This window comes from Moschus berezovskii, chromosome 27 (genome assembly GCF_049115385.1).
Source record: "Moschus berezovskii isolate FMDL1 chromosome 27, NW_MosBer_1.0, whole genome shotgun sequence".
NCBI classification, from domain to species: domain Eukaryota; kingdom Metazoa; phylum Chordata; class Mammalia; order Artiodactyla; family Moschidae; genus Moschus; species Moschus berezovskii.
In genome coordinates this window covers 31137050-31160376 of record NC_142486.1, presented here as the reverse complement: position 1 = coordinate 31160376, position 23327 = coordinate 31137050, and the positions used below count along the sequence as shown (strand labels likewise).

At 44.7% G+C, this 23327-nt stretch overlaps 1 protein-coding gene across 3 annotated transcripts in view; it reads left to right on the top strand.

The window, feature by feature from the left end:
• Nucleotides 1-23327, top strand: part of SNX29 (sorting nexin 29) — a 611246-nt gene that overhangs the window by 445069 nt on the left and 142850 nt on the right. The window lies entirely within an intron of this gene.

Here is a 23327-nt window from a genome sequence, read left to right as displayed (position 1 = left end):
GACCCCCTGAGGTCAGAGTGCAGGGAGGGGTGGCTCACAAGCTTCTTTCTGGCTGTTTATTCCTTCACTCACTCACTCACTCACTCATTCATTCTTTGAACCAACCAACCAAGGACCCCACCAGCAAATAGGTTTGGAGCATCTTCTGTGCCAGACTGTTTTCTCTGCCTCAGGGATGTACCGATGAAATGAACCCAAATGGATACAAACCCTGTCTTCTTGGAGGAAGGATCTCACACCCCAGTGCAGAGGCTCCAAAAATAAGCCCACTGTGTAATTTTATTCAACAGTTAGCGCTGGGAAGCAAATAAAACCAGTGATGTGGTGAAGGGTCCTGGGGCGTATTCAGGTGTAGCTGCGTCTGATGGGGTCATCGAGGAAGGCCTTTCTCCATTGGTTGGCATGGGAGTGAGTCCTGGGGCTCATTGGTAACCCCGACTGGGTGAATCGGTGCTCCTGATTCACACAGTCATCAGACTGGAGTGCTCACTTACAGCTCTTGGTACTTGACCATGGGCTCTCTGCCTGGAGAGACCAGACCAGCTCCAGTGACACCTGAGTGACCCACTAGCGTTAGCCCCTGTTGAGAATAAAGGGACTTTGCAGGAAAACGTTCCACCCTACATATGTTTCTTAAAATCCTGAGCTGTTCTCTCTCCAGCTTAGAGAAAGATCCCATTTATTAAACTGAGGACCAGCAAGGAGGCATTCAGGTGATTCACTTGCTCAAGTAGATCAGGACCTGATCCCTGTGGTGTGGGAAGCACAGTGAGGCCCCAAGAATCCCCTGGCGGGAATGCTGAGCAGAGCTTCCTTTCCTTCCATTTTTTCAAATATCTGTGGACATCTTCTGTGACAGGGCTATTTCAGGGCAGTTTAGAAAACACTAGTTTTGTAGGACTTCCCTGGTTGCCCAATGGTTAAGGCTTTGCCCTCCAGTTCAGTGGGTACAGATTCGATGACTGGGTGGGGAGCTGAGATCCAGCATGCCGCATGGTCAAAAAACCCAAACCAAACCAGACAAAAATCAGTTTCAGTACCCACTTTCCCTCTTAGTTAACATGGTTCTGCCTAGTAGCTGAGTCCAGGGGCGCCACCTGGGTCCTCAGCATGGTGTCTCTTGCTCAGCTCCATGAGGACAGCGGAGGATCTGTGCCCCCCAGTCCTGCCCAGAGCCGCTGCCATGTGGGGAGGGTGCTGCTAGGCCAGGGCCCAGGCTGGCCTCTGGGCTTCAGGTCTGCCTTGCTTGTGGAGCAGCCTCTAGGATCGGACGAGAAAGGGGCCTCTGACTCCAAGAGGGCCACACTTGACCCCAGAGCTTTATATTGAGACACAGCATCTGTCAAGGTTAATTTCCCGAAAGGTAAAGCAGTTTTCTGAGGATGCTTTCCAATGCCAGGTGCTCCACACAGCCCCCCCAGGTGGCACTGTCGTGGGCGAGGGCTGAGTCATCTGCCTGGGTCGAGCATGAGCTGGCGACAGGAGGCGGCAGGGTCAGGAGCTCTCCGACAGACATTTCTATTCAGAGAGAAGGGAGGGCACGAAGGCAGGAGCATAGCACCATTTTAAGCACAAGGAGGCGCAGCAGCTTGGTGTCAAAGCGCGTGGCATGACACCTCCGTGTGTAAGGTGTGTGCTGCCTGGTGGGTTGGGGAGCCAGCACCTGGCAGATTGCCTCCCGCCGGATGCCTCCAGGAAGACGCCTGAGTTGCTCAGACATGTGTTCATGGCCTCCACTGCTCAGACACCAGCCGTGCTCAGGATGCAAGGCAGTTGAGCGTCCTCTCTGAGCCCCACTTGTGCCTGCCAGAGAGATCCTGGGTCCCTGGCCCCAGCCTGCAGAGACATGGCCATTCCTCCAGGGCACCCTCTGCCTGGGTGGTGGGTGACCTTGGCTGCTGGGGACCGAACTTTCCTTGTCTGTGAACTTGAGGGTCCGGATTAGACCAGGCTGACATCTGTGAATGTGTGAAAGGAAAGTCCCAGAACTGAGATTCTGAAAGACTGTTCCAGCCGAGAGTAGGACACAGGCAGACCGCGTGGCCACAGAGATCTGTTATATTTTAGTAATATGTTACTGAAGTCCGGTATTGTGTCACCAGAACCAAAATGAATGTCTTTCTTCCTTCCCTTCCTATTCTTTCTCTTTTTCTGTTCTTCTTTTCCTACTCTCTCTTCATTTATGCACTAACACATTCATCCATTCTTTAACGTCTGAGATGCTGGAGGGACGATGCTGGAGGGGACTCAGGGCCTGCACCCCTATATTCCCAGGCCCATGGGAGAAAGAGTCACATGTTCAGGCCACCATGATGCTGAGGATCAGGGGTGGAGAGAGAGGGACTCCTGGGGTGGTGGTTGTGCCTCTTCTTGGAGGGCAGGTATCACCTGAGTCTTGGGTCACAAGCCTAAAAGAGATTAGCACAGGAAGTGAGGGGAAGAGTCAGGTGAGAAGTTAGGGCGCCTCCTCTTTCCACTCTTAACCCCTGGAAACCAGTCATCTGCTTTTCTTTCTCTGTGGGTATCTCTACAGGTTTGCCTTTCTGTGACATTTCATGTAAATGAAGTCATACAGATCTTATAATACAATGCTTTTGTGTCTGGCTTCTTTCGCTTAACATAGTACCTTTAAGGTTCACCCATCTTGTAGCAGGTATCAGTGTTCCATCCCTTTTTATGGCTGAATAGTATTCCATTGTGTAGAGAGACCACATTTTGTGTCCCCCTTCATCCATGGATGGATATCTGCGTTTCTACTTTTTAGCTGTTTTGACTAATGCTACTGTAAGTATCATGTACAAGTTTTGTGTGGGCATTTGCTTTCAGTTCTCGTGGGTATACACCTGAGAGTGGAACCACTGGGCCTACATCAGTTTTGTTGATTATAGGCATCCTAGTAGTGCGAAGTAGTGTCTCATTGTGGTTTTAATTTCCACTTCCCTATTAGCCAGTTTTCACTTCCCAGCTTGCTTCCCTGGTGGCTCAGTGGTAAAGATTCTGCCTGCCAGTGCAGGAGACTCAGGTTTGATCCCTAGCTTGGGAAGATGCCTTGGAGAGGGAAGTGGCACCCCACTCCAGTATTCTTGCCTGGGAAATCCCATGGACAGAGAAACTAGGGAGGCCACAGTTCATGGGGTCACAAAAGAGTTGGATAGGACTGAGCGAATAAACAGCAACAACAAATGGCCATGGTGCTGAGCACCCTTTCACGTGCTTACTGGCTTTGTGTGCATCTTCCATGAAAGTGCAACTTGAAAGTTCAGTCGCTCAGTCGTGTCTGACTCTTTGCGACCCCATGGACTGAGGCATACCAGGCTTCCCTGTCTATCACCAATTCCTGGAGTTTGCTCAAATTCATGTCCATTGAGTTGGTGATGCCATCCAGTCATCTCATCCTCTGTTGTCTCCTTCTCCTCCCACCTTCAATCTTTCCCAGCATCAAGAGTCTTTTCCAATGAATCAGTTCTTCACATCAGGTGGCCAAATTATTGGAGTTTCAGCTTCAGCATCAGCCCTTCCAATGAATATCCAGGACTGATTTCCTTTAGGATTGACTGGTTGGATCTCCTTGCAGTCCAAGGGGCTTTCAAGAGTCTTCTCCAACACCACAGCTCAAAAGCATTAATACTTTGGCACTCAGCTTTCTTTATAGTCCAACTTTCACATCCATACATGACTACTGGAAAAACCATAGCTTTGATTAGATGGACCTTTGTTGGCAAAGTAATGTCTCTGCTTTTTAATATTTTTGTCTAGGTTGGTCATAGCTTTTCTTCCAAGGAGAAGAAAAGTCTTTTAATTTCATGACTGCAGTCACCATCTGCAGTGATTTTTGGAGACCCCCCAAAATAAAGTCTGTCACTGTTTCCATTGTTTCCCCATCTATTTGCTATGAAGGGATGGGCCCGGATGCCATGATATTAGTTTTCTGAATGTTGAGTTTTAAGCCAACTTTTTCCACTCTCCTCTTTCACTTTCATCAAGAGGCTCTTTAGTTCTTCTTATCTTTCTGCCATAAGGGTGGTGTCATCTGCATATCTGCAGTTATTGATGTTTCTCCCAGCAATCTTGATTCCAGCTTGTGCTTCCTCCAGCCCAGCATTTCACATGATGTACTCCATATAAGTTAAATAAGCAGGGTGACGATATACAGCCTTGACATATTCCTTTTCTTATTTAGAACCAGTCTGTTGTTCCATATCCAGTTCTAACTGTTGCTTCCTGACCTGCATACAGATTTCTCAGGAGGTAGGTCAGGTGGTCTGGTATTCCCATCTCTTTCAGAATTTTCCACAGTTTATTGTGATCCACACAGTCAAAAGCTTTGGCATAGTTAATAAACAGAAGTAGATGTTTTCTGGAACTGTCTTGCATGATCCAACAGATATTGACAATTTGATCTCTGCCTTTTCTAAATCCAGCTTGAACATCTAGACGTTCCTAGTTCACGTACTGTTGAAGCCTGGCTTGGAGAATTTTGATCATTCTTTTGCCAGCAGGTGAGATGAGTGCAGTTGTGCGATAGTTTGAGCATTCTTTGGTATTGCCTTTCTTTGAGATTGGAATGAAAACTGACCTTTTCCAGTCCTGTGGCCACTGTTGAGTTTTCAAATTTGCTGGCCTCTTTGAGGAATGTCTTTTCAAATCCTTCCCCCATTTTTAGGTTGGATTGTTTGGTTTTGTTTTGGGGTTCTGAGAGCTCTCTGCATGTCCTGGACACAAATCCTGCATCAGGTTTGCAGGTGTCTTCTCCTATCCCGTGGTTGTCTTTTCGTTTGGTTGATGGTGTCCTTTGACGCATAAAAGTTTTCAGTTTTGATGACTGCCAGTGTATCTGTTTTGTTTCTTTTGTTCCTCCCGCTTTTGGTATGATATCTGAGAATCCTTTGCCTAACCCAAGGGCAGGAAGATGTATTCCTGTTTTCCTTCTAGGAGTTTAACAGTTTTAGCTGTTATATTCAGGTCTTAATCCATTTTGGCTTAATTTTTGTACATCGTATAAAGAAGGGTTCAGACTTCATTCTTTTGCCCATGGACCCATTTGTCCTGACACAGTTTGTTGAAAAGACTATTCTTTCCCCCATTGAAAGGTCTTGGCACTCTTGTCAAAATTCAATATAACGTAGATGAATAGGTTTATTTTCGGGCTCTCAGTTCTATTCCGTAGATCTGTATGCCCATGCTTAGGACAGAACCACACTGTCTTGATGCCTGTGGCTTTTAATAAGTTTTGAAGCTAGGAATATGCCCCTTTACCGTTCCTTGTCCTTTCCTCTATTCTTCCTTCCCTTCCTTTATCTTTTTGTGCATTCTTTCTTATAAAAATAATTTCTTTTGGCTGCTCTGGGTTTCTGTTGCTGCTCGGGCTTTTCTCTAGTTATGGTGAGTGCGGGCTGCTCCCTAGTTGGGTTTCTCATTGCAATGGCTTCTCTTGTTGCCAAGCACAGGCTCTAGGTTAATGGGCTTCAGTAGTTGCAGCGCATGGGCTCAGTAGTTGTAGCTCCTGGGCCCTAGAGCACAGGCTCAATAGTTGTGGCGCACGGGCTTAGTTGCTCTGCAGCATGCGCGATCTTCCCGGATCAAGGATCGAACCAGTGTCTCTTGCATTGGCAGGCAGGTTCTTTACCATTGAGCCACCAAGGAAGCCCTCTTCTTGTGAATTCTTTAGAGCAAGTGCTCATAAGCGTTTTCAGTAAAGGGCTGAGCATCACAAGAGAAGATCATACTGCATATCACCAGCCTGGGAAAAGATCAGAATTCAGAATCAGAAGAGCAGTCTCTACTGAATGTGTATCCCTTCTGCACCATCATAAAGTTATAGTCCTGAGTGGAACCATCGTTAGTCAGGGACCGTCTCTGCTGCACTGAAATGTCAGAGCACTGTGGTCTGTGAAGCCAAGGGGAGCTGCACTGCCGTGTACCTCTGTGGGGAAGGAAGAGAACTTTCCTCTCCCTTGTAGGTTCTTCTGGCTGGCCTAAGAATTAAATTGATATGAGGCAGGGCTAACAGAAGAAAAACAAACAGAGTTTTAATAACCTGTATACGTGGAGAGACCCAGAAAGACAGTGACTCACCAAAAGGGCTGAACTACTGCTACTGTGTACATGCTCAGTCATGTCCAACCCTTTGTGGCCCCACGGACTGAAGCCCACCAGGCTGCTCTGCCCATGGGATTCTCCAGGCAAGAATACTGGAGCGGGTGGCCATTTCCTCTTCCAGGGGGTCTTCCCTGCGTTAGCAGGCAGATTTTTTACCACTGAGCCAGCTGGGGAAATGGCTGAAACCCTCACCCAAATACCGTCTTCAGCTAAAGACGAAAGAGGATGTCGAGGGTGGGAGTTTGGGACTTCACAGAGGAGGAAGGCAATTCACATGGAGATGGAGAAGCAAATGTTTGGTAAACAGTTGTTTGCTGGACCAGATGGAGAAGATGGGATGCAGTGGACTCTGATCACCAGGCCCTGCCAAGTTCTCCCCACTCACCTTGCCATCTTTGCAGGGAGCTCTGGTGATAATTCTCTTCCTGGATCAGGCTCTTTATCCAAATTCTTTAGGCAGTTAAGTGAAAGTGTTAATTGCTCAGTGTGTCTGACTCTTTGTGACCCCACCAGGCTTCTCAGTCCGTGGATTTCTCCAGGCAAGAATACTGGAGTGGGTTGCCATTTCCTTTTCCAAGAGGTTAAAAAGAAAGACTTCCTAAGTCTTCTGTTTCCTGGAAATAATCAGGCTAAAATAATCCTCCAAAGAGACATATTTCTGGGTGACAGATTTCGCTTTCCGACAGTCTCACCTCTGAAATGTCTCCAAAGAAGTTTCATAGTCCAGAAGCTGAGTTTGTAGGTTGTTCCATCTCTCGGAACCAGTCTCTTAGTCCTAAGGATAGGGCAGTCCAGCTTAACTCATCTCAGGAGGCAGTGCTGCAGGTGGGCCCCCAGAGTTGGCCTTTGGTACAAGCAACCAGGTGTTTAATAAGAGGCACTTCTGTGGAAGCAAAAGAAAAAAATGATTAATGATTTTAACAGTAATCCCAGTTTCTGAGTTTTGAAGGCAGCCAGTCGGGAAAATTTTTATTAATAGATGACCTGCTGGAATCATTTTCAGTTGCAGTGAGGGCAGCTAGTGACAGACTGACAGATCTTCCAACTTTGTTGTTCAGATGTCTCTGGTGATCTTTTCTGAGTGGTCCAATACAACAGCAGGCCAAAGAATGTCTATATATGAGCTGTCATGGTGATTTCTCTGAAATGTATATCAAGTTATCTAGCTTTAGTCTACAGAGCTTTGGAAAAAAAGGGTAGTTTTAGATCTTAATGATTCCAAGTCAAAAGGATGGGGGAAGTTGGAAACCTTGGTTTGGAGAGTTGCAGCCAGATATGAGGAACTCTAAGAATTCAGGATCTAGTCCAGTTTATAGGTAGAAAACAAGTCTCAAAGACAAAGAATAGTATTAGGATCTAATAACCACAAAAGTTTATTACTGAAACAATTTTTCCTCTCTAAAATCACCCTTATTTCTACCAAAGATAGCGAATGATGACTGATTTGTTTGAAAAATAAACTTAAACTTGGCCCAATTGTTTATATAAGTTCAGCAAGAATAGTGATTGATCATATGTGTGCTCAATCGCTTCAGTTGTTTCCGACTCTTAAAACCCACTGTAGCCCACTAGGCTCCTCTGTTCATGGAATTCTCCAGGCAATAATACTGGAGTGGGTTGCCATGACCTCTCCCAGAGGATCTTCCCAACTTGGGGATTGCCCTTATCTCCTGTATCTCCTGCATTGCAGGCAGAGTCTTTACCTACTGAGCCACCTGGGAAGGCCCCATTGATCATATAGGCTGTTTTAAATATGCTTTGCTGGAACTTTCCATAAGGAATTGCCAGACTGAATTTTAAATATCGCTCAAGGCCTGGAAGCCAAGCCAAATAATTGCTGTCAGACTCGTCTGTAATACTTATTTGTTGTCCAGTCACTCAGTCATGTCTGACTCTCTGCGACCCTATGGCCTGCAGCATGCTGGGCTTCCCTGTCCTTCACCATGTCCTGGAGTTTGCTCAAACTCATGCCTATTGATTCAGTGATACCTATAGATTTGGGTGAATTCTCTTTTTGAGGTCCCCTAATACTTTGGCCATCTCATTGAAGAGTCGACTCACTGGAAAAGACTCTGATGCTGGGAGGGATTGGGGGCAGGAGGAGAAGGGGACGACAGAGAATGAGATGGCTGGATGGCATCACCGACTCGATGGACATGAATTTGAGTGAACTCTGGGAGTTGGTCATAGACAGGGAGGCCTGGTATACTGTGATTCATGGGATCGCAAAGAGTCAGATATGACTGAGCTACTGAACTGAACTGAAATATCCTGAGGTTCCTACACCTGCCAGGAAGTGACCTACTTAACTCACCAGATGAAGCTGCTGGGATCTCTGTAAGCAATTTCCCCCAACAGAGCTTTATTGGCTCCGTAAAGTCCACCTTAAGTTCCTTAAAGCCATCTGATCATATCTGAATCTATATGCGTGTCTCTCTCAAATATGTCACATAATGTGGTGATAAGTCCATTTTCCAGCTGTGTCCTGTTAGGAGAAGAACAGATTCTTATTGAACTTACGAAAATATAACTGTACTGCCATGAGAAAAAGCCGTTCACTAGGAGCTTCCAAATTCTGGAAAAGTTGGTTAGCGAGAAAAAGGTATATGTTTCAATTCTGCTTATAAAGGTATAGTTTACCAAATTACTTTAGTCATAGTTAGCAAAAGAGGAAAGATTTCCTTATATCTGGAAACAAAGCTTTAAGAGACCATAAATATTTCAGAAAAAGTCATGAAAAGTATAATCATATTTATTGGTTTACTCAGTACTGTGTAACTGTCCTCAATTGATTTTGACCTTTTGTTAGTGGTTTTATGAAGCCATTTATTTTTCCCTTTAGAGTTCTGTAATTTCTTACCCAATTCAGTGGTATGATTTGAAAGTTATTAGAAACCTGCATTTTAGAGTCCTTGTTACATTCCTTTCCATGAATTTTTCTGAAGATTAAACGCATTTGCAGGAAGCTTTTGTAAAACCATCTAAGTAGAACAATAACTGTCTGTAGATGAGAAAGACTTAAAAATGGCTGTTCCATTGTTACAGTTCATTTTTTTAAGGAAGTATAGTTAGTTTTGTGTTGTACAGTGTTTTAAGATAACAGTTGAAATTATGACAACATATCAGGGTATATCAGATTTTCAGAGCTTTCATAAGATTTCTGAAATATTTATAATATATACCTATATAGACACAGCATAAAGGAGCTTAGGATTACTTCTTAACAATGGTTCCCATGTAATTTATCATGTCAAATAAACCTAATTAGTTTAATATCTCCTTTTTATGAGAGAACAAATCCTTTGAAATGTTTCAGGGGCCCTCTGAAAACTTCAAAATTAGTTTCATGTTTTAAAAAAGACTTCACTTCGAATTTGATTTAGGGTCAGTTTGTCAAAAATATTCAAAAAGCTTTAAACTCTTGATTAAATATTAGGATCACAGGTTACTGTGAAACAATACGTATTCATTTAACCATGGTAACAAAGACTTTGCAAGCAAATACAGAAGCTTAAATAGTTTTAAAAAACCTTAGCTCTTTTTTTAAAAGTTTTTTTTTTTCTTTGCTCTTTTAATATTGAAAAGCCTTCTTTTGTTTTTTTTTTCCTTCCAAGTAGTTAGAGACCTGGTAGAGACAAAACAGAATCTTTTTTTTCTAGACAGATTACATCAAAGGTAAAGGAAAACCTTTGTTTACAGTTTCTCATTAAGACCAGACCAATAATGTAATAAAACCTTGTCTTTCTGACAGAGAAAAATCAAGTTCTAACTTTGCAGCCATGTACCTTTGATAATGAAATTCGTTCACTCAATTAAATTTATTCTTATCTCAGCCAACTTGATCACATGTAAAATCCATTTGCCAAAATTCCTTTTGTGCAAACCTTCTACAACTTTGTGTCCATTTTTGTTTGTTCCTTGTTCTCTTTTCCTTTTGGAAATAGTCAGCTGAAGGGCAAAAATCACTTTCACTCCCTCTGTAAAAATGCATCTCCATTTGTGTTCAGTAACTCATTCATGTCTGACTCTGCAACCTCATGGACTGCAGCTCCAGGCTCCCCTGTCCTTCACCATCTCCCAGAGTTTGCTCAAACTCATGTCCATTGAGTCGGTGATGCCACCCAACCATTTCTTCCTCTGTCGTCCCCTTCTCCTCCTGCCTTCAGTATTTCCCAGCATCAGGATCTTTTCCAATTAGTCAGCTCTTTGCATCAGGTAGCTGAAGTATTGGATCGTCAGCGTCAGCATCAGTCTTTTCAGTGAATATTCAGGATTGATTTCCTTTAGGACTGACTGCATCTCCATATCTCATACCTTTTCTTAGCCCAAAATACATCTTACTTTCATTGCATACAGAATTGTTCTCATTAGTTCTAGTAGCCTTAATCACATGGATTAATTAGAAGCCTTAATTTCTTGTGAAAATAAAGAAATAACTTCTTAGGAACTGTGACTAGCATTTTTGATTTGGCGTATTTATAAATACCTTTTATAATTTCTAGAGACATGTGCCCTTTTAAATAGTGTAATCTTTGAATGTGACAAAAGACATGGTTACTAATAGACCCTACTTTTTCTTTGGCTTCTCTACTAGAGAAACTTAAAGTTTCTTTAGGAAGCCAGAAGAAATGATCTAGATGTTTAGTATGTTTACCTGAATCATCATTTAACTCAGCTTAGCAAAACTTTGAGGATTCTGGTAACCAAAAAGATTTTGGGAGCTGTTTCTAAGTTTGCATATACCATAACATGTAAGTATTGTTGAAAGGTTCACCTAAAAACTTTTTATCCTGCTTGGTGATGGTGGTGATGGTGGTTTAGTCACTAAGTCGTGTCCTACTCTTGCGATCCTGTGGACTGTAGCCTGCCAGGTTCCTCTCTCCATGAGAGTCTCCAGGTAAGAATACTGGAGTGGGTTGCCATGCACTTCTCCCCTTGATCTTCCTGACCCAGGGATTCGAACCCCTGTCTGTTACATCTCCTGCATAGGCAGGTGGGTTCTTTACCACTATCACCAGCTGGAAAAGCCCTTTTATCCTGCTTACATCTATTTAATTTTACATTTTATTAACAAGTATATTTAGATTACCTGTAGAAACTTTCATCAGATACTAGATAAAATCAGTCATCATCTCAAGCTATATATATTTTTTTGTGAAAAAGTTTTATAACAGAGGAAACATGAACTTATTTGATCAACAACCCAGTAAAAAACTGCATGCCTACATTGTATCCAGTGCTGATACACGGCGTAAGTTAACATGATATAAAAAGATCTTTGGTACAAAAGATTGTTTTATATTATGTTAACTGGAAAAAATTGGGCCATTAGTTTCTATTATATTGTTAAGGGTTTTTATATAAGCACTTATTTGTTTAAGCCAATTAAATAAAACTCTTTTACAAATTAATTTTGGCAATACCATTGTTGGGGGGAATCACATATCTCTGCACGTAGAGACACAGACATGAGCAAACAGATGAGGATATAAACAGACACATGAGCATACAGAACACATATATGAACACACAAATACATGAGTATATGGACACAGACATGAGCCTATAGACAGACACATGAGCACACAGACACGTCAGCATCTAGACACACACATGAGCACATAGAAAGATCTTAGAGCTTTCTTTTTTAAAAAAAAAAAAAATTAGTCATGAGATGGGTACAATAGTACAAAACTCACTGGTTTGTAAAAAGAACAGTTGGATCCAAATGTTATGGCAGCCTGATAAAGTTCAGTTCAGTTCAATTCAGTCGCTCAGTCGTGTCCGACTCTTTGTGACCCCATGAGTTGTAGCACGCCAGGCCTCCCTGTCCATCACCAGCTCCTGGAGTTCACTCAAACTCATGTCCATCGAGTCGGTGATGCCATCCAACCATCTCATTCTCTGTCGTCCCCTTCTCCTCCCACCCCCAATCCTTCCCAGCATCAGAGTCTTTTCCAGTGAGTCAACTCGTCGCATGAGGTGGCCAAAGTATTGGAGTTTCAGCTTCAACATCAGTCCTTCCAATGAACACGCAGGATTGATTTCCTTTAGAATGGACTGGTTGGATCTCCTTGCAGTCCAAGGGACTCTCAAGAGTCTTCTCCAGCACCACAGTTCAAAAGCATCAATTCTTTGGCGCTCAGCTTTCTTCACAGTCCCAACTCTCATATCCATACATGACCACGGGAAAAACCATAGCCTTGACTAGACGGACCTTTGTTGCCAAAGTAATGTCTCTGCTTTTTAATATACTATCTAGGTTGGTCATAACTTTCCTTCCAAGGAGTAAGCGTCTTTTAATTTCATGGCTGCAATCATCATCCACAGTGATTTTGGAGCCCCAAAAAATAAAGTCCGACACTGTTTCCACTGTTACCCCATCTATTTCCCATGAAGTGATGGAACCAGATGCCGTGATCTTTGTTTTCTGAATGTTGAGCTTCAAGCCAACCTTTTCACTCTCCTCTTTCACTTTCATCAAGAGGCTTTTTAATTCCTCTTCACTTTCTGCCATAAGGGTGGTGTCATCTGCATATCTGAGGTTATTGATATTTCTCCCGGCAATTCAGACTTAAATTGAAGAAAGTAGGGCAAACCACTAGACCATCCAGATATGACCTAAATCAAATCCCTTATGATTATACAGTAGAAGTGAGAAATAGATTTAAGGGACTAGATCTGATAGATAGAGTGCCTGATGAACTATGGATGGAGGTTTGTGACACTGTACAGGAGACAGGGACCAAGACCATCCCCATGGAAAAGAAATGCAAAAAAGCAAAATGGCTGTCTGAGGAGGCCTTACAAATAGCTGTGAAAAGAAGAGAAGCGAAAAGCAAAGGAGAAAAGGAAAGATATAAGCATCTGAATGCAGAGTTCCAAAGAATAGCAAGGACCGATAAGAGAGCCTTCCTCAGTGATCAATGCAAAGAAATAGAGGAAAACAGCAGAATAGGAAAAACAAGAGATCTCTTCAAGAAAATTAGAGATTCCAAGGGAACATTTCATGCAAAGATGGGCTCGATAAAGGACAGAAATGGTATGGACCTAACAGAAGCAGAAGATATTAAGAAGAGGTGGCAAGAATACACAGAAGAACTGTACAAAAAAGATCTTCACGACCAAGATAATCACGATGGCGTGATCACTCACCTAGAGCCAGACATCTTGGAGTGTGAAGTCAAGTGGGCCTTAAAAAGCATCACTACAAACAAAGCTAGTGTAGGTGATGGAATTCCAGTTGAGCTATTTCAAATCTTGAAAGATGATGCTGTGAAAGTGCCACACTCAATATGCCAGCAAATTTGGAAAACTCAGCAGTGGCTACAGAACTGGAAAAGGTCAGTCTTGATTCCAATCCCAAAGAAAGGCAATGCCAAAGAATGCTCAAGCTACCACACAATTGCACTCATCTCATACGCTAGTAAAGTCATGCTCAAAATTCTCCAAGCCAGGCTTCAGCAATATGTGAACCGTGAACTCCCAGATGTTCAAGCAGGTTTTAGAAAAGGCAGGGGAACCAGAGATCAAATTGCCAACATCCACTGGATCATGGAGAAAGCAAGAGAGTTCCAGAAAACCATCTATTTCTGCTTCATTGACTATGCCAAAGCCTTTGACTGTATGGATCACAGTAAAGTGTGGAACATTCCGAAAGAGATATGATTACCAGACCACCTGACCTGCCTCTTGAGAAACCTGTATGCAGGTCAGGAAGCAACAGTTAGAACTGGACATGGAACAACAGACTGGTTCCAAATAGGAAAAGGAGTACGTCAAGGTTGTATATTGTCACCCTGCTTATTTAACTTATATGCAGAGTACATCATGAGGAACGCTGGGTCGATAAAGTTAAGTTTGTCTATTCAGATGGCAAAAGTCGTTTTTACTTTTTGAAAAGTGAGTCATTCACTTGTGTCCAGCTCTTTGTAACCATTTGGACTATAGTCAGTGGAATTCTCCAGGCCAGAACACTGGAGTGGGTAGCCTTTCCCTTCTCCAGGGGATCTTCCCAACCCAGGAATCAAACCGGGGTCTTCTGCACTGCAGGTGGATTCTTTACCACTGAGCTATGAGGGAAGCATTTACTTTGTGGAGAGGACTTAAGATTTGTATTTGGCAAATAATCTTAAAGAGGCTATTTGGGCAAAAAAGCTTTTCTTGTAGTTTATATTTTTTAAAATAGGCTTCTTTCCTTTTTTTTAATCTGCCTTTGCTTTCAGGTTCTAACTGTTTGAATTAAACCAGCTCAGTTTCAGGAGATAGTGCCTAATATTCGTGTTTTTGAGTTTGTAGCGATTTACACGACAAGAACAGTTGTTTCTGTTAGCCCTTGGACACTGGCCTTCTTACCCCTCACCTGTGTGGGTCCAGGGCAACCCTCCTGGCCCCCTTTAGCACATTTAATTAACACTGCCTCAAGGGTAGAATCAATGGATATGAGTTTGAATGCACGCTGGGAGTTGGTGATGGACAGGGAGGCCTGGCGTGCTGTGATTCATGGGGTCGCAAAGAGTCGGACACGACTGAGCAACTGAACTGAACTGAAAGGTAGAATCTGCTTACCGTTGCAGGAGACATAGGAGTCGTGATTTCGACCCCTAGGTCAGGAAGATCCCCTGGAGGAGGAAATGGCAACCCACTCCAGTATTCTTGCCTGGAAAATTCCATGGACAGAGGAGCTTGGCGGTCTACAGTCCATGGGGTCACAAAGAATCAGTCGGACATGACTGAACTCATACTCACTCACACACACACACACACACAAAGAATCAGTCAGATATGACTAAGCACACACACACTGAACTCACACACACACAAACATGGATTTATGTGCCCCTGTTTTACAGTACAGGCAGGGAAAATGAAACACAGTGCCTAGCCCCACTAAACAATCAAGCAAAAGAGACATAACCCTTCTAACAGAAAGCCCAGTTTTGCTACAGACTTTCACCTCAGTTTCATTAACTCTGTTTTAAAAATTGTAGTACAGTTGGTTTACAATATTGTGTTTCATTTCTGGTGTACGGGAAAGTGATACTTTAGTGAATGGATAAAGAAGGTGTGTTTGTGTATACATACAGTGGAATATTAGTCATTAAAAAAGAGTGAAATAATGTCATTTGCAGCAACATGGCTGGAGCTAGAGCTTATCATACTAAATGACAAAAGTCAGAGTAAGACAAATATCAGATGATATCACTTATATGTAGAAGCTAAAATATGACACAGATGAACTACTTACTCAACAGAAAAGACCCACAGACATAGAAAGCAATCTTAAGCCTTCCATTAACTCTTCTACCTCTGAACGAGTGCATTTCACTAGGACCCTATCAACTAGTCTGTTTTACAATTATGGATAAAGAAAGCATTCCTGGCCAGTCCCCAGATCCGTTTCTATGAAACACTCAGGCAGAGTTGACACAGCCTCTTCATTTAACACCCACTCAGACATTCTAGCCTTGACAATCAACCCTCACATTGTTACGTTTTCTCAATGTAATTATAGCCCGAGTTGATGCCCCTACAGTGGATTTTGGTGTCATAGCCCAGGAGGCTCCCACATCAAGGGGTCCTGGAAACCTCTCTACCTCCCTGGCCACTTTACCCATTTCTGTGCAAAAAGCCTTGGTTCCCAAGTGAGGGGTCCAACCAAGGGTCTCAGGCCTTTATGTCAGTCTTTAATTTGCTTAATCAGCCTAACTGTTGACCCCAGAAGATTGCTGGTCAGGTTTCTAAGTGTCATTTTTGCCTTCTGGCCTTTTGAATCTCTCCAAATTGATATGAACAGAACAGACTTGTCTGGGGCCTTTTAATATTGGGGGCAGGGATAGGAGGTCCCTTTGACCTTAGGTAGTGCTGTATTAAAACCTTTGTTTAACCCCATCAATATCAGTTTTATGTATCCCATTTCTTTTTTAAAAATGTATTTATTTATTTTATTAGGAGGATAGTTACTGTACAACATTGTGATGGTTTTTGGCATGTATCAGTATGAATTGATGGAGAAGGCAATGGCAAGCCACTCCAGTACTCATGGACGGAGGAGCCTGGTAGGCTGCAGTCCGTGGAATCGCTATGAATCGGACATGACTGAGCAACTTCACTTTCACTTTTCACTTTCACACATTGGAGAAGGAAATGGCAACCCACTCCAGTGTTCTTGCCTAGAGAATCCCAGGGACAGGGGAGCCTGGTAGGCTGCCGTCTATGGGGTCACACAGAGTTGGACACGACTGAAGTGACTTAGCAGGAGCAGTATGAATTGACCCTTGGGCTTCCGTCTGTGGGGTCACACAGAGTCAGACACGACTGAAGTGACTTAGCAGCAGCAGCAGCATGCATGTATCCCCGTCCATCTTGAACCCACCTCCCACCTCCCTACACGCAAGGCAGCAAAGGAGACACTCTGTAAAGAACAGACTTTTGGACTCGGTGGGAGAAGAAGAGGGTGGATGATTTGAGAGAAAAGCATTGAAACATGTCCATTACCATACGTAAAATAGATACACAGTGCAAGTTTGATGTATTTCTTAATAACCATCTAAACATGTCTATCCTGCTGGGACCAGTCTCTTGACTCCTCTCTTCTTGATTTCCTGTGTTTTGCCTTTTTCAAGTATTTGCTTTATTCACCTATTTCTTCAGTTCCGTTCAGTCGCTCAGTCGTGTCCGACTCTCCGCGACCCCATGAATCTCAGCACGCCAGGCCTCCCTGTCCATCACCAACTCCCGGAGTTCACCCAAACTCATGTCCACAGAGTCGGTGATGCCATCCAGCCATCTCATTCTCTGTCATCCCCTTCTCCTCCTGCCCCCAATCCTTCCCAGCATCAGAGTCTTTTCCTGTGAGTCAACTCGTCGCATGAGGTGGCCAAATTATTGGAGTTTCAGCTTTAGCATCAGTCCTTCCAATGAACACCCAGGACTGATCTCCTTTAGGATGGACTGGTTGGATCTCCTTGCAGTCCAAGGGGCTCTCAAGAGTCTTCTCCAACACCACAGTTCAAAAGCATCAGTTATTCGGCGCTCAGCTTTCTTAATAGTCCAACTCTCACATCCATACATGACCACTGAAAAAACCATAACCTTGACTAGATGGACCTTTGTTGACAAAGTAATGTCTCTAATTTTTAATATGCTGTCTAGGTTGGTCATAACTTTCCTTCCAAGGAGTAAGCGTCTTTTAATTTCATGGCTGCACTCACCATTTGCAGTGATTATGGTGCCCAAGAAAATAAAGTCAGCCACTGTTTCCACTGTTTCCCCATTGTTTACAGGTTACTCAGGAGGGTATGAGTTTTTGAGCCAGTCCAGACCTGGCTGCATGGCATCCTGTGTGACTTTGGAGGGGGTGGGCAGCCTGAGGGAGCCTCTGGTTCCTCACTTGTATAAAGGGTTTGATGATAATATCTTCCTCGCTGTTGTGAGGATTCAGTTCTTAACACAGCACCTTTTCCACAGCAGGCACTTAATAAGGTTAGTTTCTGCTTTGCTGTTTGTTACCACTGCATCCCCCGCTGTGATGGGTGGTGAGGAGGGTAAAGGTGGCTGAGGCCAGCACCTGGGAGTTCCCTGAGCTCCTGTGACGTGTGAATATGTATATGTGCACTCAGTCGTGTCCAGCTCTTTGTGACCCCATGGACTGTAGCCCACCCAGGCTCCTTTGTCCTTGGAATTTTCCAGGCAAGGATATTGGAGTGGATAGCCATTCCCTTCTCCAGGGGATTTTCCCAACCCAGGGATCAAACCCATGTCTCTTGTGCCTCCTGCACTGGCAGGCACATTCTTTACCAGCTGAGCCACTGGAGAAGCCCCAGATACTAAAGCATTGGCTGCACACCCTGGGACAGAACTTTTTGACCTGAGCTGGACCAGGTGGTCTCGGGGAATTCTCATCCATACTGGAGTTAATATTTAAGGGCTGCCCTGGCATGGTACTGAAACAGTTCTCTTGGACCTGTTGAGTGAGGGGAAACATTTTCTCCCTTGCCTCTAAGCCTGGGCTGACTCATTTGAAAAGACCTTGATGCTGGGAAAGATTGAAGGCAGGAGAGGAAGGGGCCGACAGAAGATGAGATGGTTGGATGGCATCACCGACTCAAGGACATAAGTTTGAGTAAATTCTGGGAGTTGGTGATGGACAGGGAGGCCTGACATGCTACAACCCATGGAATTGCAAAGAGTCGGACTCGACTGAGCGACTGAACTGAACTCTAAGCCTGAATCCCCAAGTCACAAACCTTTCTTTTATCTCTTCCCCCTAGCCCCGGGTCCACTGTGCAGGCCCTGCCCGTCATATCTAGGTTACTCTAGATCAACCATCAACAAACTATGGCCTGTGACCACATTGATCCCCAGACCGTTTTTGCAAATAAAGTTTTATTGGAATACCGTCATAACCATCTTATATACCGTCTGTGGCTTCTTTTTTTACAATGGCTGAGTTGAGTCTTTGTGACAGAGCTCGTGAAATATTCTGAAGCCTGAAATATTCACTGTCTGGCCCTTTACAGGAAACATTTGCCACCCCTGCTCTAGATGTCCCTCTTCAGGGCTCTTTTTCATCCCCAGGGGGCGTCACCGTTTTTCTACTGTTCACGCTGTGCAGTGATTGGCTGACCTTCTGACTGTCTCTGCACCAGGTCGGGGAGTGCCTGGAGGGCAGTGCTTCTTTATCCAGGGCCCCTATCTCTCTCAGCACAGGCACAAAGTAGGTGCTCAGTTACCTATGAAATGGATAAATGATTGATCACTTGGCAGGCTGAATGAGATAAGTGTACTAAATAGTCTGCTTGAAATAGAGTTCACCTTCTTAGGTGAACCTAAGCTAAGATTTTTCACTTGCAGAGACGTGGCCTCAGTGTCGAGTTGGCCTAGGAATCCCGCCTGCAGTCCATTAGCTCCCTCCCCAACCCTCACAGTGAGAAGGTGTAGCTGATCAACGTAACTGGTACTCAATATGGCACCTGCTGCATGCCAGCCTCTTGCACTAAGTGCTTTAGGGATATTAGCCAATTTCAGGCTCAGGATGACCCCCAGGGGGAGGTGCTACTTCCACTCTCCACATGAGGAGATCAGGTGTTGGAGAGGCGCACGGGCTTTCCCAGGGGTACCTAGCTGGTTAGTGTGCCTGTGAGCGGACGGTGGGGAGGGGGGCTTCATTCACACCCACGCAGAGAGCTCCAGAGTAATGTCCCTCCCAGGACACAACCTTGCCTCACTGCAGCCCCAGGACAAGTCATTATAACACTAGCTTCTCATTCCATTTGCTTTAAGACTAGGAAACTCCTTTCCGCTTCCCAGCTTCAAATCATAAAAGCACAGCGTGGTCAATAATTGCGCTTTATCATATGGTGGCATATTTAATGCATTCACTGGTTGAATTGAATGGGTAATTCAGGATTGATCGTGCGCTCCAAGAGGCACCCATTGTATACTCGAGGAGCAGAGAAGAGCATCGAAAGAGCTTGTCAAGGACTTGTCTTAGAATAGGAGCCACTAGTACATGTTATCATTGGGAAGAGCTGACCCTGTGGAGGGAACGCCCCGAGAGGTTTCAGGGCTGTGGGGCTTTTGATAACTTCTCAAGGAGCCCAGGTTTTCCCTGCTGGAGGTGGAGTGGGTCAGCTTAAACCAGGATCAAGGGACAGGATCCTTAAAGCAAAATCAGGATGCTGTGGCCATAGAACAGGGTGTGGACATACTGGGAAGAAGCAGACGAGAAAATTGGCTCTTACAGTTATTGGCACAGATTCAACTAGATGATGTTGTTTGAAGTGGGCAATGCATGTAATGAGTTTGTTGTCTGGCACTTTAACTGGGAAGTGACAGAAAAGTCAACCCAAATGGGCCCAAACAGGAAGGGAGTTTATTACTCCCTGTAACTGACCGGTTCTGGGGTAGCGCAGCTTCAGGTCCAGGTTGATCAGGGCCTCACATGAGGTCCACATGCTCTCAACAGTTCCCTGCTTTATTCTCTGGGGACACATTCTCAGACGGACTCTCTTTTCATGGGTCAAGTCAGCTGTAGCAGCTCTAAATATGATCAACTGTAAGCCAGTAGGAGAAGAGTAGGAATCGCTTTCCTGTTCATCCCAGCGAAAGCCTCACCATATCCTAGGAGGTCATGTGCTCTTTCTTGAACCATTGTCTGTGGCCAGGGGAGTGAGGGAATGAGCTGACCGGCTTAGACCTGGGTCATAGATGCCTTCCAGAGCAGCTGGAGGATCAGGGCACCATCTTACCGGCTGGTCCAGATCTTTCCACGTCCGGTGCAGGCTGGTGAAGCAGGCCCTTGTCTGCTGTGCTGGGAGCTCAGGCAGTGCCCAGAATGAGACAGAGAACCTGCAAAGTGTTTTGGAGACAGCAGCAACACATATGGGGGGGGGGAGGGTGATCCGGGCCAGTCATTGTGGCAGTGGGAAAGGTGGCATCGATTGAGGCCCCTTGGGGATCCTAGCAAGAGTTGATGAAGGACTGAGCTCAAGAGTGAAGAAGGGGGAACAAATCCAGGACACACAAGGAGGCAGACTCGGCCACACTGATGGCCCCTTTGCCTGGTGAGAGACGTGATTTGCACTGTGCTAAGCAGTCAGTACATCATGAGGAACGCTGGGCTCGAAGAAGCACAAGCTGGAATCAAGATTGCTGGGAGAAATATCAATAACCTCAGATATGCAGATGACACTACCCTTATGGCAGAAAGTGAAGAGGAACTCAAAAGCCTCTTGATGAAAGTGAACGAGGAGAGTGAAAAGGTTGGCTTGAAGCTCAACATTCAGAAAACAAAGATCATGGCATCTGGTCCCATCACTTCATGGGAAATAGATGGAAAGACAGTGGAAACAGTGTCAGACTTTATTTTTTGGGCTCCAAAATCACTGCGGATGCTGATTGCAGCCATGAAATTAAAAGACTCTTGCTCCTTGGAAGGAAAGTTATGACCAACCTTGATAGTATATTAAAAAGCAGAGACATTACTTTGCCAACCAAGGTCCGTCTAGTCAAGGCAATGGTTTTTCCCGTGGTCATGTATGGATGTGAGAGTTGGACTGTGAAGAAAGCTGATCGCCGAAGAATCGATGCTTTTGAACTGTGGTGTTGGAGAAGACTCTTGAGAGTTCCTTATACTGCAAGGAGATCCAACCAGTCCATTCTAAAGGAGATCAATCCTGGATGTTCATTGGAGGGACTGATGCTAAAGCTGAAACGGCAATACTTTGGCCACTATCGGGGTCCAGCCCCGATATGACCCAGGGTATCCTTGGGATGAACGGCGTCGGCGTCAGAGAGAGAGAGAAAGAGAGAGAGAGAGACAGGGGCTGATGATTTCTTGGTTTACGCTGGAAACCAATAAAACCCCAGCACGGGGCTTGCTCTGTTTACGTAGGCCGCAGGCGCCCTCTTGAATCACTTGAGGCACCCCACCAGGGCACCCCCTCGAGTGGGTCTTAGAAGCCCAGGCAGATAAGTAAACTCAGAGGGCCCAGCGCTCCAAGGATCTCAACCAGAAAAAGGAGAATAGAGAAAAGGATGGAAAAAGAGAAAGAACGACACGGGGAGACCAAGCTTCAGTGAGCAAGGCCCAAAACTTTATTTTCCAGTGCTGCTTTTATACCCTAAGTTATGCGCATAAGAAACAGAGAAAGGGAGGTATAGATTCACGCCAAAATCGCGTGGGGTCAGCAGTCTTGACCCTTATCAGGATCAGGGCTTATTTTTGTGTGTCTTGTGATAAAAGTTTTAGGTGGTTTACATCCTCTTCTGGCCAGGGGGCCTGCTAACAGTTTATGGCCCTCTCTCCTAACAATAGGTTAGTTAGCAAGTAAAAGGCTTATATTCTTTTAAGGTGACTTTCCTAGAGTCAGGTGCTAGACACATAACAAAGTTACATTCCTATAAGGCACCGGTGTAGTGAGCTGCAAGAAAGGAATTTATTAACTTAAGATCTGATGTGGTTAAATCAAAGGCTACTACTTATATTCTCTATATGTGATTAATATATTTCCAAGGATACAATAGATAGAGGAAACTGCAGCAAGCATTGATTCAACAATGAAATCTTTTTTAGTACTACCCTAATGATTTTAACTTCTTCAACAGATTCCTGTATTTTAGAATATTAGGCTTTCTGTCCTTGCATGGCTGGGAGGCTATAAACAGTCACACTCATAGTTGTAAGAGCCCGGACAAACTTGTCATGCAAGTTAGAAAGCTATCAGAGGGGCTTGGATTGGAACACTCCTATTAAGCCGAGGAGAACTTTTAAATTACAGCTCTGAATTAATGTTTTCAGAGAAAGGTGGTTGGGGGGAAGCCCCTGTAAGTATTAGAGGACTTGGTAAGAGGCGTAAGATAGTAAAGCAGTCAGACTCCAGTTTTCTTTGGGGTAGATGCTCAGGTAAGTCCAGGGGGTTCCTCGAGCCCTGATTAGCCTTTGCCCGTCAGGCCTCTTCCCCAACTGACCTTTGCCATGGGTAGGATTTCCCTCGCTGGCTCCCGGCAGGCCACCTCATGCGACGAGTTGACTCACTGGAAAAGACTCTGATGCTGGGAAAGGTTGGGGGCGGGAGGAGAAGGGGACGACGGAGAATGAGATGGCTGGATGGCATCACCGACTCTGTGGACATGGGTTTGAGTGTACTCCGGGAGTTGGTGATGGACAGGGAGGCCTGGCGTGCTGTGATTCATGGGGTTGCGGAGAGTCGGACACGACTGAGCGACTGAACTGAACTGAAGCAGTCAGTTGGAGACCCAGACCCAGGGGAATGACAGGGCTTTTCCCTGTGATTTTAAACATAGTGCTTACCTTCCACAAGCAAGGGAGAAAATCCATCTATTACCCACAGGGTAGCCACTTTTCTCCTTGAGAGCTGCAGAAATACTTACAGCTATTTTTATTTATTCGGCAGCAGTGGCTGAAACTCTGAGGTGTGCACCTTCATTCCTCCGCGCCACATTCCCCTAAAGGGCACATTAGCTTCATAACCACAGCTTCAGATTCCAGAGGCTTAGAGGTAGTCCCCATCTTAGAAAGTCTCAGAGCTCCCACTTTCTGAAAGCATGGGAGCCAGAAGGGATTCTTAGCAGCACACCTGAGACCATCTCACTTAATGCCGGTGTGTGCCCCACTCCCACCCTCTGTGCAGATGTAGGCCTCAGAGTGCAAACGCAGCATTTCCATTTGTAAACTGACCACCGGAAGTCTCGAAAGCAGGACT